This window comes from Lutjanus erythropterus, chromosome 3 (genome assembly GCF_056507025.1).
Source record: "Lutjanus erythropterus isolate fLutEry1 chromosome 3, fLutEry1.hap2, whole genome shotgun sequence".
In the NCBI taxonomy this organism is placed as follows: Eukaryota; Metazoa; Chordata; class Actinopteri; order Lutjaniformes; family Lutjanidae; genus Lutjanus; species Lutjanus erythropterus.
This window is the reverse complement of record NC_139319.1, coordinates 21,180,765-21,200,910: the sequence shown is the minus strand read 5'-3', so window position 1 is coordinate 21,200,910 and position 20,146 is coordinate 21,180,765. Positions and strand designations below refer to the sequence as shown.

Below are 20,146 nucleotides of genomic sequence, written 5' to 3'. Positions count from 1 at the left end.
GCTAAATCGATCACAGCTATCTTGTTAATCCATTATTAATTATGAATATCTTTTCTTAAGCAAAAATGTACAGATGCTCTCATGTCATCTTCTCAAATTTGAATAGTTCCTATACAGCTTCAACAATTAATCAGTTATTATTGCCAGTTATTAATTGAATATTTTGATCATCAATTAATCGGTTTGTTTGTTTTAAGAAAAATAGTCAAAATTCTCTGATTTCAACTTCTTTAATGTGATTTTTTTTTCTTTATTCCTCTGAGAGTAAACTGAATATCTTTGGGTTGAGAGTAAAACATTTTGGACATCACCTTGGTCTTTGGGAAACACTGACATTGACATTGTTCACCATTTTCTGAGATTTTAGAGCTACTGATTGATTAATGGAGAAAATAGTCAACCCATTAATCAACTATGATTAATTATCGATAATGTAATCTATTATCAGAATTGTTGTCCAGATTTTTTATCAATTGACTAAGCAGTACAATTTAGCTCCCAGCCATTAGTAATACTCCTGAGTCTTCATACAAAGTTAAGGTAGCAATGCAGTGTAGCACCTAGCCACTAGTGAAGCAATGCAGTCTACCTTCCTGCTTACACTATATTTTGCATCCCTCATCCCTTTCCCACTTTTTCAACTTGTCATACTCTTTTCAGCCTTTACCTACTCATTCGTACTTTAAGCCAGAACCTCCATTCAAGCCTTAAAATGTTGCATGTTTCATGGATTATTTTGTATTATTCAACTTTTATAGTCAGCAATGCAGCTTAGCATCAGCCTTTCAACATCCAGCATTCACACTGAAGTTTCTTCAGAAAATCCTTTCTGTAGGTTCCTCTATTATCCATTAAGCCAATTTGTGTGTTTTTTTTTACTGTAAAACAAGTCAGAAAATTACTAAAAGTGGTTCTGTGACACACCAAAACACAAAGATATTTGAATTCTCACAGTGGAAAGGATCAAATCAATCGCTAGAATGAGCAAATGTTGGACTCGTTTGCTTCATCAGTTCCTTAAACAATAAATCTACTATCAGAATTGTTGTCCATTGACTTTCTATCAGTTGACTAATTGGTTAACTAATATTTCAGCACTACAAGCCTGACAGGTTTGTCTATCGTGTCCTTTGGTTCTTGCTCAGAGATGCTTCAGCTCTCGACTAATGCCTGTGTCCTATGTCTTATCCCATGTAGGTCTCTATGCTGAGCAACAATTTAAGTAATAAAGAGGTTCATTGTGAAACAAACAAGCATGAAGGAGGGTATTCTCTTGCACATTATGTAGAATAGCCCCTGAGGGAGAGGCTGAGGCTTGTATTGGTGCATGGTGCTGGCTGGACACAGCTAGGTAATCGTTTCCAGCCTTGCTCTGGTAGTTTCTGCAAGGCCCTTGAGATAGTATGCCTGTTTGTTTTCTATAAATACAGAGTCACTTAATGGCTTGTTTATGTTGCTTGATTTAAGGAATCTAGAAAATGATGAAGATAATTTTCCTGTTTTGTTTTCTTGGAGATAGGGAGGGCAGAGATATTGTTCTGATATGTTATGTTATGATTGTTCACAAACAGAATGTGAGAATTATTGACCTTTCAAACTTTGATGTGGACTGTTGTTGTGTAGTAAGAGTAAGAGAACTTGTGAAACAGTAGTTTACTATGTGCAATTCTGTGGAGGGGGAAGGAACACTGAAGTTGTTGACAATAACATGAATTACCAAAGGACCTGTCTGCTGTTTTTGGAGTGCACCACTGAGGTTTCTCTCTCTGCCTTTCCCTCCCAGTGACACTGGCTCTCATGCATTTATTTTGCATCACATTTGCAGTGATGCATGTGCTTCTTCATGTAGGAGGTGTGTTCATAAAACATACTTGTCGAAAAGCATAATGAATGAAACCTGCGGTATTGCCATGTTTTCAAGCTGAAAACCTTCGATTTTAACAGTGTAAACACTTTTATGGTAAACAGCCTGTGCTCACCATTTTTGGCAATGGTTTTGGTGATTTTTATGACATTTTCGCTGCGGCATTGGTTTGCTGAGTTTATTAGTTCAATCCACAAGAATGAATGTGTCATTGGCTGTACCACCGGAGTTGAAATGGTGCACTGTCATCCTCTCTCCCTCTTCGTCACTGCCTGCCTGCTTTGCCTCCCTCCTCTCTATCCTCCCAGCCTTCTTGCCCTGCTGGCTTGCTCTTCATCCAGACCTGGCCCCAGTCTGCAGTGTGCATGTGTGTGTATGTGTGTCGATACATGATGTCATTGCTAATTGCTAAGGGCTCCTGCACTGTTAAGTTGGTTTATATTCTGCCCCTCTCCCCCTTTTCTACTGTCTTTTTTTTTTTTTATTATTTCATTACTCTCTCTCTCCTTACTCTCCCTCCCTCTGTAGCATTTCTATACAACATCAGGAGTTGCTGAGTGTGGAAAAAGTGACTTGGGCATTTATGGGCCGAGTTTTGGGCCAAGCACTGCAGACTATTCTGGTGTGCTTATGCTGGTGTGTGCGTGTTTGTTTAGCTTTGGTGTTATGAAACTGCCTCAGTTTCAAGATGGCCCCTCTTCTGCTGAGGTAGCTTCTGTCACCTCTGTGAGACACAAAATAAGGAAGATGCACATGCATTTAACAAGGACTACTGAATATTGTCCTAGTTGATTAGTAGTTGTTAGTTCAAGCCAAAAAAATATATTGATACACTTAAGTAAAGTGATATTATGTGTAATACAGTATGAATTCTCAAAAACACTGTATTGTGATATTGTGATACATGCAGTAGTTCATTTTGTGTTGTGATTAAACCCCTGAAAGCTAGACAGCAGTGTTGTTATCTATCTGTAGTCTTCACTGGTCTGACTGCATGGAAAAATAGACTTAACTTTTTCATCTCAGATTTTATGCTAAAGGAGGTGTGTTCTTTATAGTATGATAGTTTAGCCATTTTTTTTGTCTAAAAATAGCAATATATAAACTTGGTTTCAGTATCACAATATAGGCCTAGTGAAATATTGAATTGGAGCTCCTGTATTGTGTTACAGATCATATCTTCAGTTTCTTGCCACACTGCCCTATTAGTCGACTAGTCGTTGCACATTTATAATAATAATTTAAGGATTTAACTATATATTTTGGTGACAAAGTGAGCTGTTTGTTAAATGTTAACAGCAAGAGCAGTACAACAACCAACAACCAATAAGGAGACAGGACATTTCATTAATTTATTTCACACAAAGTATAACCTCACAAGTCTCATTGTTTAAAACGCAGGAATAAATAACTTTCAGCTTAACAAAAACAAATACTGCCAACTTATGGAAACAATGCATGATGTACACTTGCAACTTAACTTGCTCCTCGACTGCATCACACCTCCTGTCCCTGCCTGAACCCATTGTCTTTGTCTTCCCTGGACCCAGAGTCCTCGTTGGAGCCACTGTCAATCACCTCGGTACTGTATTTCTGGTCGTCAAACTGGCCTCCGTTGGTCTCTGAGGCTGTGTCACAGTCTAATAGGACTGCTAACTAGCTAATGGCAGCTACAGCACAGTTACCAGGAGTGCACAAGTGACTTCAGTCTTCCAAGAGGAAAGGTCTGTGTTGCAAAAATCCCCTGATACTTTGGTCCTAAAGGGAAGGTGCAGCTGAAAAATGGTTTAGCTAAGACTCTTCTCATCGGCGAACACATTAGTCGACTATTAGGGGCAGCCCTACATTTAACCATGGTGTAGACAGTGCACATGCATGGGAACAGAAATAGTGATTCAGTCATGTAAGCTGTCACCTTGTGAAGCTGTGAGCATGTCAGACTCCCAAAATACCCCAAGATATCTTAGCTAGCCCTGAAGCGCTCTGCAGATTGGATGTAATTATGTTGGCCAGCCTATAAATGTGGTGTGTGTGTTTGTGTGCGGTGTTGGGACTTTCTTGCCTTGCAGCGCCAACCTGTTAGTCTGTGTGTGGTCGAGGTCACGTATAACAGCTGATGAGAAGAGATGGTGAAAGTGTGCATGTGCGTACATGCTTGTGTGACTGTGTGTGTTTCTGCGTGGGTGTGTGTGAGCAATCAGATAAAGAGCACGGAGATCTGTTATCGCCATTCTGCTTCCCCTGTGAAACAATACCACTGGTCTGCCCTTGACCAAACCAAACTAGTGTGTGTGTGAGGGCATGTGCATGTCTGTGTATGTGCATGTGTGGACCAGATTGGACAGATGAATGATGAATTAAGGACAGCAGAGAGTAGATTCATCCCAGGCTGTCAAGTTGGCAAGATAACCAGACTGCAGTTTGTTTGTGTGTATTTATGTGCAGTGATGGTGGTGGGGTTGTATGTGTGTGTTGTCAATCTTTTTCTCAATCTCATTCACTTCACTTTCTCTTTCAGCCCCCTATCGATGCCTCTCAATAGGGTTATTGTGCCCACTGTCAGGCAGGCTGCAGTGTGTGAGTGTGTTTGAGTGTGTGTGTGTGTATCTGTGCATTGTTGTTGCAGGGAGCAGACAGCCGTGAGGTGTGTTTGAACAGAGAAGGAGCACAGAGGCCCTGTTCATCCTGTAGGGTGTGAAACTGAATTATAGGGCCCCCTTTCTCTCTGTCCATCTGTCCTCTGTCTATCTGTCTGTCTCACTCCTTCTCTCCCTTTCTGACAGTTTTTCACCCACATGCTCAAGCCTCATTGCTGCCTTTTTGCTGTGTTTTACTTTGCCTCTTTGTTTTCTTTCTTTGTGCGTGTGTGTGTGTGTGTGTGTGTGTGTGTGTGTGTGTGTGAGCAATGCCGTGTAATGTGTCAGCTCTTGGCAGCCCTCACTGATCGGCTGTCTTCTCGCTGTCAAGTCTGCCTTGTGATTGGATCGTCAGTATGCATGTTATTCTGCCTACAAATTACCTGTGGAAGCAGGCAAGGATGGACAAGTTTTCCACTTTTAAGGGAACTCCACACACAAAATTATACTCACAGTCACACACATACACACCCTTTCCCACTCTTTTGTTTATATGTTTCTTTTTCTGATGTTGTCTTTTCCACATCGCTGCACTTTCACACGTACACCCCCCATCACTCCCAGTTCAGCTGCATAAGGGGTTTCTGCCTCTCTATCTGACCTTCCTCTCTTACTTGCTCTCTCTGACTTTCAAACACACACACTCGTCTTCATAGAGTATGAAAGCCAGAATGTGATGAAAGAGGCTGTAAAGGCTGGAGCCCCAGGTGCCTCTGTAAATTGGCCTACTACAGCGTGTTCAAGGATTTCTGCTGCGCTGTTTCAAAACAAGGATTGACTCAGTCTGTACTTCACTTCTCCTCCATCCTTGCTGCGTTCCCCAGGAACACTTGAGTAGATAGACAGATGTTCAACTTTTAGTAGGCAACTACAATGGAATATGCTGGAGCAATGGACTACGATGCCAAGTGAAATATTTTCAGCACCCTGATAATTAGAAAGCATGCAGTATGCTATTCAAATCATCTCACATGCAGTTACTGTTATACTGTGAAAGATTAGTGACTGATATAATGTTTTTACATATTCCACTGATAGAGAACAATAATTAGCACCAAAACATTTTCAACTGGATTTGCATAAGGATTGTGTTGCCCCTCAATTTAGCATTTCTCACAGTTATATTTGGACTCACTGTTTATATTTGGTTTGTCATGCTACTTTTGGTGTTCCTTTGTAGCATCCTAGACCTTTCACATTTACAGCTTCTTTTGACATTGGTGCATTTAGCTCTGTTGGTGCTGTGAGCTGAATCAGAGGGGAGAAAACTTCTCAGATTCAGAAGGTTTTCTCAAAGCATTACTGGGCAAGACCTTCCTCTGGGCCGCTACCTCTGTCTCAGAACTACTATGCATCCATGAGGTCTGCAGCTGTCTGTGTATTCGTCCGTTTGTCAGTATAATCCAGGCTTTACTCTGACCGAAACTGCAGCTGCCTGTACCTGTCGCAGACTGCTTCACTGAGCAGAAGGGATGCTTTCACATTGTGAATGATTTTACCCCTTAAAGCAGCGTGAAATTGAGGAGCGGTCACTGTGAAGCTACATCTGGGAACTGAAATCCACTGACATAAACTTCACATTGACTAACAAAAAAACAACCAAAAAATCCCAACAACAATAAAATGACTGCTCAACTTAAAGAATCTCAGTCGACAGAGGGGTCTTGAGAGGTCTTCCACTTTCAGGGGCCAGCCCTAATACAATATTTAAGGCCTATGATGTATGCCTGACAACAAAAGATTTCAGACATAAAGCTTATTTCAAAAGAGAAATATTAGTACTTGCTCTGCAGTCTAGTTGAGGTGGGACAAATAATTGATACAGTGATACATTACAATATGGTCTCTTGTAATACATTATCAATACCCTGGCACTAATGCAGATTGCATCTTACTTTACTGCATACATTTAAAATAAGGGGCTGTTCGGTTTTCTGCCAGGTCAGCCTTTCTGCCACTTTATGGTTGCTTTGAACAGCAGCACATGTTTACATGTTGTTATATGTATTTGGAAAGCTCAGACTATATGCATTGCTTTCTATTTGTTTGATCCCAGTTTTGTAAAACTGAAAGCACTTCATATGGCAGTTAATAAAAATCAAAAACAATGAATTTATGCATTTTTTACATTCCCAGCAGATATGTGGATTTATTGTAGGTGATTCTGTTCTGTTGCAATAAATCCAAAAGAGAAATGGGCTCTAATGTGGCAACATCATTATGATAGACTATTTACTGTATGTTGATACGCTTGTGGAGTGAGTTTCCTCTGATTCCTGGTCATACATGTCATGACTTTCAGTGTATAGTTAAGCTGAATGGAAGCATCTATGGATGGGCTTGATTCAACATGCTTCTTACAATATCCACAATATACTATCTGTATGTCACTTACTTGCTGATTTGATGTGCTTGAAGGTCCAGGGTAAAAGAATGAGTAGTGCATGTGAATGTACAGTGTGTTATGATGGTAACAAGAAACATGGAGGCTACTTAAAAACCCTCGCATTTGTGACTCCACAGTATTCACAACAACTTTGTTATTCACTTTGTTCAGTAATGTGAAATTAATGCAGAAAATTCCAATTTAGCATTGTTTTCTTTCTTTTCGGCTTCCTCATGCCACAAACCTGTTTCTAGTGATGAAGGATGTGCGGTAGTGATGGGCAAACAGAACTTTTGTGATGCTTTGAACCACTTAAGCCAATTGTATCGAAAATAGGTTCATTACTTGAAGCTTTGGTGAAAACCAGTGAACTCTATCGACAAAGTGCAGGGAAGTGCTGTCTTATTAGACAGATCAACATAATCAATATGTGATACATAACACACATTCACATTATATGCCTTGTGAGTCTAAAACATTAGCGGGGAAGCCCTTTCAAAATTCAAACCTTTCGCTACCTGTCAAAATCAGTATGTGGTAAAGCAAACCACTCAGCTGATTCACCAAGGAAGTGAACCAGTTGCTACTTCAGATGTCATGGGTCGCGTGATTTCGTCTGCGCCTAAACAAGCACTGAAGCAGTGGTTCAATGGAAATGTAGTTTCAAGTTTGAAGCACATATTGGAGTTTTGGTGTCTGACTACCGTCACTAACATGTTGTGATTGCATCATTTATAAACTCAAACTGTCATGCCTTGTAGTTCTTTAGTAAAACAGAAAGTCTCCTACAATATGCTTAGAGCTTAAACTATTAGTTGATTAATTTGCAACTATTTTCATAATCAAATAACCTTTTCAGTCAATTTTCTAGCAAGAATACCAAACATTCACTAGTTCCTTCTCTGTTCTAGTACTAAGTTAACCTTTTTTGCCATGATAAACCTGACCAAGTGGTAAACTACCTGATGCATCTCATCTTATGATCAATTGATTTGACAGATGACAGCCTAAACAATAGACATATTATATTAAGTTATACATGGCATTTGCTGCTTGAAATAGTGACGCTGCTTTGTTTCCTGAAAGGTTAATGTTTTATTTCATAAAGTCTATTCATTTGTCTGTGTAAGCAGAGGTGGTCTTTTTTTGGTGAAGTGGCTCCTGTATAAAACACTACAGTAAGCCTTTCTTATTATAGCTTTCACAGGCTAACAGCTTCCCCACTCTTCCTTCTGTTGTAACAATTAACCATCAAGGTCTGTGAATTGTATGAAACTCATTCCTGTCTGATGAATGCACAGGATGACAGGTGATAGGAATGTTGAATCATAATCGAAGTCATTGTGGTGAATTGGATTCCTGACCAGAAGTTCCTTGTGTTTACATCATATCCTGTGGTGGGAGTAATAATAAGTTAACATCTGTGGTGAGGATGTGATGCAGTGCCGAACTCGTCTTAATTCTTTTACCGTGATTCATAAAACTGCAATAGCATTAAAAAAAGTTTTATTAGGGTTTTGTGTAATTGAACAGTGTAACTTTGATAAACCACACAGCAATGCTGGAATTTGCCTCTCGGCTTTGCACTGACTTGGCAAAACCGGTGGAGAGGCAGTCTTGGCCCTGAGTGTGTTTGCTCCAAACAGTGGTGTTGCAGTGCTGGTCCACGGTGTTGCCGTGGTCAGCTAGTTTTATCATTCCCCTCCCAAAACCAGTGTCCTGTCAGAATGCTTTGCTAATGTTGGGAAACAACAATGATAACTTGCATCGGTAGGAAGGGAGAGAGACGGAGGGAGAAAGAGATGGCCATTGTGTGAGAGGAAGAGACGACGAGAGCAAGGGAGGGGTTGATTTAAAGTATTGGAGAGGGAGCGATCATTGCAGTGGTGTCTGTGGTTCCTTTGGCAGGGATGGGACATTCCTTTTCTGATGAGTCACTCTCCCTCTCTGATCCGTTTTCTCTCCTGACATCTCTTGTTCTTGCGTTGGTACCCTTTTCCCCCTCCTCTCTTATATTCTGTCTCTTCTTCTTACTGTCCTCCTCTCTTTGACATAGTTGCTTTTGGCCCTCAAGTCAAAATTTCCAGCCAATCAGACCAGACTAGGCTGTGATATCAATACAGTCTTGTGACATTATCACAGAGCAGCTTGCCACAGGCTTTCTAATGAAATGTGAGATAACAAGGCCATGCTGAACTCACAGACACACAGGCTGAGTAAGAGCTGTGTCGTTTGTGTCTAGACTTCCCTGTCCTCTCGGATGTCCTGTCACATCTCAGCTATATATAGGATACACAGTCTCCCCACTGCCTCTGCCCCTTGCCTTGGATCCGGCAGGCCTTTAGTGCATGTGCTTGTCTGCCTGCATGTCTGTGTGTTTCCACTGAGAGAGGCAGAAGGGTTCTTGATATAAATGGCTGGCATCATCTGCTACTGAAAACAACAAAAAAGAGCTGTAATGCTCGCAACCAAGCAGAAAAGAGGCATAAACTCTAATAAGAGTCACTAATGAATCATATAAACAAGACTATCTTTGCTGATGAAAGAAAATGATTTGAGCATGCATTCTAATTGTACGAATATATGGACCACAATTATTTGTTTATTTCTCTTAAGATGCTGATCACTCTTAAAAGGAGATGTGAGGATATATTAGGGTATTCGGTGCATTAAAAGAGGGTGAGATACATGTCACTGTTTTAACTACAATTTATAGGCTATTATTGACAACGAGGTCAAAGATTTATCGGGCAACCATTACTAGCCTAAATGAGAAATGTTCCCAGCAAATGTACTCAGCTGTAGCCAATTAGCAGTACTTTAGTGATTTAATGAAATTACAAAATGCAACTCTTGGCTATTGTCTGGTTAATGTGCTCTTGCATACATGTGTGTGTTAAATTTACACACACACACACACGTCTGTATATATACATATGTCTTTGTGAAATTCAAAAGACCAACAGAATGCAATCTGTCTGTGTTGGTATTTCTGACTTCCAATCTATACATGTCATTGTGCATCCACTCTGGTATATACACTTGCAGCAAATAAATGTTTGTATGGCAAGTTTCTGAACCCCACTACGGTGTCCATCGCAATGGCTGACAGTCATCAGCTGTCTACCACCAAGCCCTCTACCATTCTAAAATCATGATGTAAAAGCTTTCTGTATTTGTGATAGTGTGTCTCATCAGAGTTTCCATTGTGCTATTGCCTAAGTTCTGTTTTTGACACGTGGGAGAGAAAATGAAAAGAAGTTGTTGCTGCTGTTCATTTCATTATGTCTCCATGTTGTGATTATTATTTTCTTTTTAAAGACAATTAAGTTACGGACATCTGGTGTGCAGACCTTTTTAGACACAGCAATGATTTTATCGTCCATGATGATGTTGTGATGTTTCACTGTGGACATCATCATATGCCAGTTTGGTAGATATCATTCAACCCTACAAGCTCTTAAGTAATCAAGTTTGAAAGATAGACAGCTGCTGGATATTGAACAGCACCTGGAATGTACCAGTTAGACTTTGGAGCACCAAGCTCTGCTATGAATCCAGCAGGAGACAATTCAGTGAAGCAGCTCATCCCACCAGTCTGTGATACTAACTCAAGGAGCTAAAGTGAATAAAGCTCTATTTCCACTACATAGTACGGCTTGACTCGACTGTACTCTCCTTTGGTACTTCTACTTAATTTTTTTCATGGCAGACAGTACTCCCTCAATGTAGGCGGAGCTGATCATTATAGTGACACTATTCCAACAGTTGGGAAACAATACATACACACTCAGGTTCTTGGTCTTGTGAAGCTGCAACCTTTATTCACTGGCAAACTGTAACCTACTTTAACTTCACTGCTTACCTTTCCCTCTTGTCAACTTGCATTAATCGGCTAATCGGCTAATTTGCATCTTAAACTGCAAGCCCAACCCAGATGTCGAAACTGGGTACGCAAAATAAACAAAGCAAGGACACAACTGATTATCATCATTTGGTCACTAAACTTGCACCTAGACAGCACCCATTTCAGACATATTTCTACCTTACAGTGGAACAGTCTGATCACCATGTTTGGCCATCACAGTGTGACATTGGGTTGCATTTATCCAAGAATTGACTTCTTCTTGACTGCTTCAACTTTTCTGTCACACACTGCTCCATTTTCTTTTGGCATCCCCTGTGGCCACCACCACCACCACCACCACCTAAACATACTATCCCCATTCAAAATGAATGGGATTTATTTTGTTTTCACCACAATGCCTTATTTTGTCTAAATGTGACCTGACAGTATCATTAAGTTTTGTTGTCCGTAAGAAGTCAAAACCTGTACAAGACCTACCAGAATTTTACTATATGTAAACAGCTATGGAGTGATTATCAGTAACTACAGTATTTTGAATCTCATGATCATTTTTTTATATTATTGAGTTGTAACATCAATCTAAATGAGAGTTTAATTAAATGTTTCTGTAAGGAATAGTTGCTGCTCCTTATACCTTAATGATTTAGTCAAATCTTAATTTGTTACTAAAATGGAAATAGGCTGGTGGAACAGGAGGGCAGTGTGACTTGTTTTTGTTTGCTGGTTCAACACCCTCAGCCCCTGTGTTGTTTGTCAAACTGAGTTCACTCTGCAGGATTCAAACCATTATTTTCCACTCACCAACGTTTTTTGGAGATTGCTGACAAAACCCTCTAGACTGTTCAGCTGTTTAAAGACAAAAGCTCCGTGCAGGTGTAATATCTGGTTGTGTCGGGGACAGGTTAGGAAGCCATGCAATGAGCTATAGTCAATGAGAGCACACCTGGACTTGGAGAGGAGGATGTCTGTGAAGATTCTCCGTCAACTGGACTTGCTTAGGTTCTTGAAGACATTTCGCCTCTATTCCAAGAGGCATCTTCATTTCTAACAGACTAGTGGGGAGTTTCAGGTATTTAAACTCTGTGGGGTCATTAGGAGAGGAGAGGAGTTGAAAAGAAGAGATAGAAGAGCACCAGAGCTGATGCCAGAAAAGCCCAAATATATATGAAAAATGTTCAAACTAGCTCCTTCTCCTGCAGCTACAACAGTAACTTGCTTTACACTGATGCTTTAATATTAATAATGTAATGTTATTTCTTGTGTGTATTTTAGTGCTAATAGTAGTATCAGTCTGTTGCTGATCAGTCATGTACAGTGGAAACCACGACGACTTCTAGATTCCCAGTTACAAGCCAGGAACCTGCGAACAGCAGCATGTGATCTGATGAAATCATGTAGTGTGTAGAGTATTTTTTTTAAGTCAGGTGAACTACTTTTTAACCAAATGGTACAGCATCCACTACTTGTGTCCAGCCTGACTGACTCTCTGCTCACACTGCCGTCAGACACTCTGGTACGCTAGGATCTTATAAATGAGTTATGACCAGGACACACATTTTTAATTTTCTGTGTTGAAATCTGATTTTCACATCATGTATGAAGATCAAACGCAATAAAACTGTGAGCCTCATAGGAAAAACATGAGACTCATGTAGGCTATTATAAGGGTTTAGTGTGGAGTCGCTGATCTGCAAGGTTTGCTTTACTGTAAGTGAACAGTGGCCATGAGGATTTATAAAAAAGTATTTATTGATAAGAAAAAGCAGGAACCACAAGTGCATGACAAATTAAAACACAGACGTGGCTCTGCTTGTTGTTGTCTGAGTCTACTCCTGGCATTCCTTGTTCCCTTCAGCATGGCGTCCAGGAAAAAGCTGTGGTCTCATTACGGCGAAGTCGCGCTGGCTGCACGACTGGCTCATCTGTGTTCCAAAGAGGGCTGAAATAGGACTTCCCTCCTCTTGGTGTGTTTTGCTTGGTGTCACTGTGTTCTCGGTGTACTCTTTCTCCCCTCCCACGACCTCCCCTCACCCACAGGAAAGAGGGGCTGGGTGAAGCAGGGTGGAAGAGGGGGGTTATCTGGGAAGAATGGGGGAGGGGTTACAAAACACACTCACTCCCAAGTTTCCCAAATCCAGGAAATCGTCTCTTGGCTTCAGTTTCTGAAATGTTTCTTTTCCACGTCACAGGATTTTAGTCCGTGAATGTGTGGTGGTGTGATCTGTGAGTTACAAAACCCTTTAACCCCTGTCACCTCCAGTAGTATTTTGGTTATGTTAGCTGGAGTTATTTCATCAGAAGCAATCAGTGTGTGTCATAACTGCTCTGCCTTTTACCCTGTAACACCCTGTGTCATAGTCAGGGAAGTGAGAGTTCTGCACCTAAATAAGTAACTCTGTAGTGCTCTCTCTCATAGATGACAAATTGTTATTTAAAGGGATAGTTCAGATTATTTAATGTGGGGCTATGAGGTACTTATCGCTAGTCAGTGTATTACTACAGTAGAAGCAGAGAGGAGAACCAGCATGGAAGTAAGCAATGTACTGCTCTAGACAGTGGAGTAGCAATATGTATTTTAGCCACTTAAAAAAGGTACAAAAAAACTACAAAAAAATCTATATCAGTGTACTATATATTTAGAATAGATTCACCACTTAACCTTGCTGTCACACAGCCTTTTTCAGTGAGAAACTGCCATTATATAAGCCAAATATTGCTCTCTCCAAACCAGCCAAACTCCATGGTTGAAATCACAGATTTTACCTTGCAGAACACAGGAGTTGCCAGCCTATTGCTGCCTTGATCTGTTAGATTGTTTGTGTTATTGTGTGACTTTGTTGAATCCAAACTATCCTTTCGAAACACCAAACTCACAAAATAACAAACAAACAAACAGATTGAGGCAGTGGTGTACTAGCAACTCTTGTATTCTGTTGAAATGACTAATTTCACATATGGAGTTTGGTTGGTTTGGAGAGAGCGATATTTGGCTTTATGCTGATTTCCCACAATGAGGTAAAGCAGTTAAATTCTCTAAATATAACACACACTTAAAGTGATAATGATTTTTTTTAAGTGGGTCTTGTTTTAGGTGGTTAAATACATTTTGCTGCTGACCCTCTCCACAGCAGTAGGCCCACACTGCTTATTTTCCATGCTGGTACTCCTCTGTGCTTCTCCAAACTGGAGGTGCCAACCAGTTTCCACTGCAGGTAACACACTGGCTATGGATAAGTATCTCATACAACCCCATATTTGATAATCTGAACTATCCCTTCAAGTATATGTAGTATGTGTGTATAAGCCACTCACTCTCACCTTTTGTGTTTGTATTTCATTTATCCTCATTGTTGCAGACTTTAGTTTGCTCAGGGTCGGTGAATGGATCGTGTACACACATGCTCACAAATGGTCATCACTCACCTTTATTACCGAGGTATGTGTGCGTGTGTGTGTTTTGTCTCCTCCTTTTGTTGACCAATTAGAGTTTTTTTTTTTTTTGCCTTAAGTCGCCTTGACCCACCCACCCAAAGAAGAGACATGCCTGGGATTCTTTGGCACACCCTGGAAATTCCTCACTGTTTTCCTTTCTTTTGTGGTCATTTCACTTCTCGCTCTCCCGCCCAAGGAAACCATGCCAGCGGAAAATGATACCTTTAGATGTATGTATACAGTACATTGAGACGGACGTGCATAAATTCACAGACACAAACAGGCAGACTCTGTAAGTGTTGGGCTGTTGTTTAAACTCTGACTATACAAGTGGAATTATAGTGAAGCTATTTCTGTCTGTCCTTCACACTCACTATACACGGCCGCTGCAAGGACGATGTATGGCCATGGGAGCATGCTCAAACCACACAGCTCTCTCTGGAAGCAAAGTGTGTGTGTGTGTGTGTGTGTGTGTGTGTGTGTGTGTGTGTGTGTATTTGTGTGTGTGTGTTTGTTTGTACACAAGATTGCTTGTTTAGGCTCAAGTCCCAGTCAAAGTGTTACTTTGTCTCTGTTATTTCCCGTTATTGACAATACAAGGATACACACACACACTACACACTACACAAACCACACACTGGGCCTCCTTGCTGTTCGACCCTTCCGCTGTTATTCTGGAACCAGATTCTCTATGGCTTTTGTTTTCTTCCCTACTTCTTCCTTGTTATAGTGGACACACACATACACGCACACACACACACACACACACACACACACACACACACACAGAGCTTGGGGAAATATATCCTCCAATCTGTAGTGCACCAGACAGGACCAGTCACCAGCCGCCTGTTAGTTCTGTGGTGGCCTGATTGATGTGTCTTTTTCTGTGTTATTCCACTGACTAGAGCCACTTTTCACTTCATGAATTTGCTTGAGTCTGAAAAACATTTAGCTAGATTACTAAGAATAACTTTATCATACTCATTATCATTATCATTAACATACCCTACATAAAAACCTCTCAATGAATAAAGCTGAAAGTATGTAACTAAAAGCAGAAATAAGAAAGAGGCAAAAATTGACACTTGTAATTTTGTTATATAATAAGTAGACTAATAAATAGAGGTATATACAGCTAGTTGAACAAATAATTGAATACCTTTACCTACACCTTTTCCCAAGTCAGATAAAATCATTTTGAGCTGCTTTCAATTATTCAAGCTTTTTCTGCACCTTACGGTTGGAAATACAGCAAAGTTTAATGTGTAAAAACGTTTCACCTGACTGAAGGTACACTTGGCATCCTATACAGCCTAGCTGACCAAAAGCTGAATTATTTTATTTCTTTTATCTATTCAGTCTGAGAGCAATTTATTATTAAAGTAATGCAATTGCAATTTAAAGCCGTTTAAACCACTTTACCCAAAGTCCAAGCTCTTTTCAAACCTTAAACACTACATTAAAATTAAAATGTTTTCAAGGATATCCAGCACCTACAAGCACCATGTAAAATGTAAAATGTTTCCTTTCTAATTTCCTCTTGTAACTTCTTTGGAAACATAATTGAAATGCTGCATTGCCACTTTTCTTATGACTGTGGTTCCAGTCAAGCAACAAACCTGCAGTTGGGTATCTGAGGGAACAAACAGGCACATAAAACAACAGGGAGTCTGCAATGGAGGCTGGTACTAAGTCATGGAAGAGGTCTATACACAGTGAAAAGGGCTTAAAATTAGTTGTCATTAAAAGATTGTAGTTCAGCTGAATATGTTCCGTATTTAGTTTTGGTCAGGAGGCTAGCAGCAGAATTTTGAAAAAACTTTTAGCCTTTCAAAAGTGCATTACTATAGATTGTATAATATGAAAAGATGAAGTCAGACATAGTGACTGGAATGTGAAGAGGTATCCGGCTATGGTGTATATGTCCTTGGTGAACAGTGTTGCTAACTTCACAGCCTTGTAGTGGAAGTAGTCTGCAGCTGGACCCAGCCTTCTCTGCAGCCAATGAAAATAAAGCCAAGCGAGATCTGGGAAGCTTGCCTGCTATTGTACAGCTGGCTTACACGTTCACGTCCTGATCCAAAAAGTTAGAAAAACACCCAGTTGCATTTTCTATTCTGCATGCCTTGCCTTGTTGACATGAATCCATCCATTTTGTTTTTAGCGATGGCATGGCATCTGACTGCGACAGTTTTGCTTTCTTGTCAGTCTTTTTTGGTAACAGATGGGGTTTCTCATGAGCGGAGGGGGAGACGAGAATGGGAGGGGAAGAGTGGCTGTAAATCAGTGTTGTAGAGAGAAACGGGTGGTTTTATGAGAGTTTACAGACCTTCTTCACTTTTAATGAGAAAAGACAGCAATTCTTTTCTAGACAAAGGAGAGTGGGGGGTGCAAGAGCTAGAAGACGAATGTGGTGGAGGCTATGAGCAGGAGAGGAAGAGGAGAGGAAATGGGCAAGAAAATGGGATAAAGGAAAGAGGTAAAAGTCAAGTGGGATTAGCAGAGGAACTGGAATGGTGAGAAAACCTTGAGAGGGAAGGGCAGGAAGGAGGGATGAGAGGACTTTCAAACTGTTGCCTGTCATCCACTTGGTAGATGAATTTAAAAGCAATCTGTCCCTGCCTCGCTCTGTCCAGGGTCTGGTAAACTTTGGTGGTTACACATGTAAAAAGAAAAAGAAATGGTAAGACAGGTGGAGCGTTTGCAGCTGCTCCCTTCATGCCTGCTGGAGGGAGACCCCCCAGCATACCTATGACACACACACATACAACAGCACACACTCAGTGGGTTGGCCACTGGGCCAGAAGTCAAAGGTCGCTGTCATGCTGTGACACATCCTAGATCTTATTACCTACCCCTCTGGAGGTGTGTTTTTGTCTGTGTGTTTGTTGCTCTAAATGGTTATGAGTCTGCCTGTCTCTCTGCATCTCAGTTTTTGCCTGTGCATTTAATCATTTACAAGCGGGTCCATGTGGAAGCTTCACCCTCATATTTACTGTTACATGTGTGTTTGTGAATGAGTGTTTGTCTCTGTGTGCTGTGCCGCCCTGCCCACAGAGGGATCCTGTAATTATGACGAGACCCCCTCGCCCTCGGCAGTAGAAAACTTCAGGGAGCGCTTCGTGGCTGCTGAGGCCCAAAACAGCCACTGCTATCACTGTTATTCTACCCAATTTGAAGCTATATCCAGATGTAGCTGGGATGCAAAGTTACAGTTTCAGTGCAGACTTGCTGAGCTGTAGCTCCACCCAAGTGTGAAAACTTTACATTGAACATCTGCCTGTAGGCAAAAGAAATGATATGGCAGCTTCAGTGTAGTCTCTAGTTAGTGTTTGGATAGTGACACTTTTTGTTTTGTTGGCTCTACTCCAGCACACTAGGCCTGCCATGAGACAATCACTATGAGGTTAATGTGGTAAGTTTAAAGGGCAGCTCCACCGATTTTTACACATGAAAGTGTGGTTACTGGTTTTTGGAAGTACTAGTGCATATTTGAAAAAAAGTTGCATAAAGTAAAGACTTGTGTGGCTCCAGAAGGAGCTGAGTGAAGTTTGATGAATTGCCTCAACTCAGCATCAGTTGTGGTTTAAAAGGTTTGAAAATGGAAAAAAATCTGTGTGCATGGAGTTAAAAATAAGTGAGCTTACCAGGCCTCTACAATTGGCTCCTCATCTGTGCTTGAGGCCAGCAACTTGAGGCTTCATTAGCCATTAGTTGCGTAACACACCAGAATCTCAGAACAGAACTGTTGGGGGTCAAGTTGCACTGTGAGCCATATATAAAAGCCAGATTTTGACAAGGAAGAAGAGTGCATGGAATATAATTAATGCATCGTTTTTTATACTTTTTTTTTGAAAATGAGTCACTTGGGAGTCCAACAATGCTAAATCAGTGGAGTCCTCTTTTATAAAGTAATCTTTCATTTTTTTGCAGCCAACTTCTTCAGTTAACTTGTTTGTCAAGGTGCCCCCAGCCAACCAACCCCTAATATAGCATGCATACAGTATCTGTACACAGATACTTATAACTTTTAACTATTTTAGATTTTATATAGTTTTAATACATTATATTATATCATATCAATGATAAGTAATTAATGTAGACTCATTCTCAATACCCTGAATAAATATCAGCAGTTACTCTTCAAATTTAGAGATAAACATTTAATGTAAAAACAGTAAATACAGTTAAATATGCTAGTATGTTAAATATATTTCTTTCATTTTCTTTCAAAACTGAAATTATCTTGTAAATACAAGGACAAAGAAACAAAAGCAAAACAATACAGAAAAGGTTGCAGGCCTTGTTATGGGACATGTGAGCCTGCTGTTGATGTGGGGAGAAAGGATACAACCTGCAGGTCTGACCCCACTGACAGCAGGTCCCTTGTCTTTTTTTCATGCATGCCAGGGATGAAACAGCTACATCACACATATGATCAGGCAGCTAGCTGTGTAGTGTTGAATCTGATTTTAGTTGTTTGGCTCAGATTCAGTCCTGTCAGACTGTACTGAGATATATATGTAAAAATAGTAACAATAAATAAATGAATAAATACAGCCCTAAATTCAGTGTGTTGGAGTGTGTAGCCAAAACAAATGCTGATTCTCTTTGCAGCAGTCAGGAATATTTGCAATTAATCTTGTGCTAATATGCTGGATAGGTCTGAGACAACTGCAGGAGTAGACCTCTATAACAAATCCAACCTGTAATGCCAGGTCAGCAGCAACATTTCATGGGAAATGATTCATATGTTTTCATACAAATACTTTCTCCCACACACAAACACACACATGTTCACAGGTATGCAGACTTGTTGCAGCTTGATTAAAGGAAGTGAGCATGCCCTCATTTTAATCCCAGAATGCAACATTTTTTATTACTATTTTATGATTCACTTTTATATATCAGGCTTCTTCCCTTATCCCTGTCCTTGTCAGCTTTTATATTTGACCTCTTTGTGTTTTTATGTCTTTGTTTGTATCCGTTTTTTATCAGTTTTGCATACATTCAGTGACTGCCACAGACCAATTTGTCCCTTTTTTCACATCGATTATTCTCTGTTAGAAAGCCACCACATTTTTTTTTAAACTATCTTGGGTCATTATATCTCTGTTGAAGCCACAGCTCAAGCCATCAGAAAAGACATTACAGTGCACACAGCTGGTTTGAGGGTTAAAATTGTACAGCTGTTTACCTGTTTTTACTACAGTTAGTGTAACACCCTAGTGTTGCCACACAAACCAGATGTTGTTTGTCTGTTATGTCAGTAAATCGTATTGGCTCAGTGTACAACTAGCAGATAAACTGTTCTTCAGTGTGTTGGATAGACTTACCAGCACCAGTCAAGTGATTCAGCACGCATACTTTAGAGTTATGCACTATTCATAACTTTGAGCTGTTACATAAACCCTCACAAATAAAAATGTTATGTAAGTCTGGACATTCATTGTTTTTTATTGTATCTTAAGTGTACATTGTTGCAAGTTGCAAAAGAAAACAGTATGTGTATTGTTTCATCTTGACCACATGACACATGGCCAAATGATGCCCATGGGCTTGGAAATGTTTTCTTGGACTTTCTGACCTGATAATTGACTTTTAGTGGCTTATACTTTATTTGCTCAGTTTAGTTATGAAATAATGTGACACATTGATTAATTTGTTTGAAAATACATTCCACTTTGTCATCAAACATGCAAAATGCCAACATTATAGAGCTAGGCTAATTTCATGGCCTTATTGCTGTCTTATTTATTAAAGGTGACAAATAACACATCAATAACTCTGATTCAGAGGGTCAGGAAAGCAACAGCACACACAAAATGCAACAGTCATCTTGAGTAAGAAATAAAATGTTTTTCTCTGTCATATATATATATATATATATATATATATATATATATATATATATATATATATATATATATATATATATTCATATATATATATATATT

At 40.0% G+C, this 20,146-nt stretch overlaps 1 protein-coding gene across 4 annotated transcripts in view; it reads left to right on the top strand.

The window, feature by feature from the left end:
* Positions 1-20,146, top strand: part of apbb2b (amyloid beta (A4) precursor protein-binding, family B, member 2b) — a 59,298-nt gene that overhangs the window by 1,032 nt on the left and 38,120 nt on the right. The window lies entirely within an intron of this gene.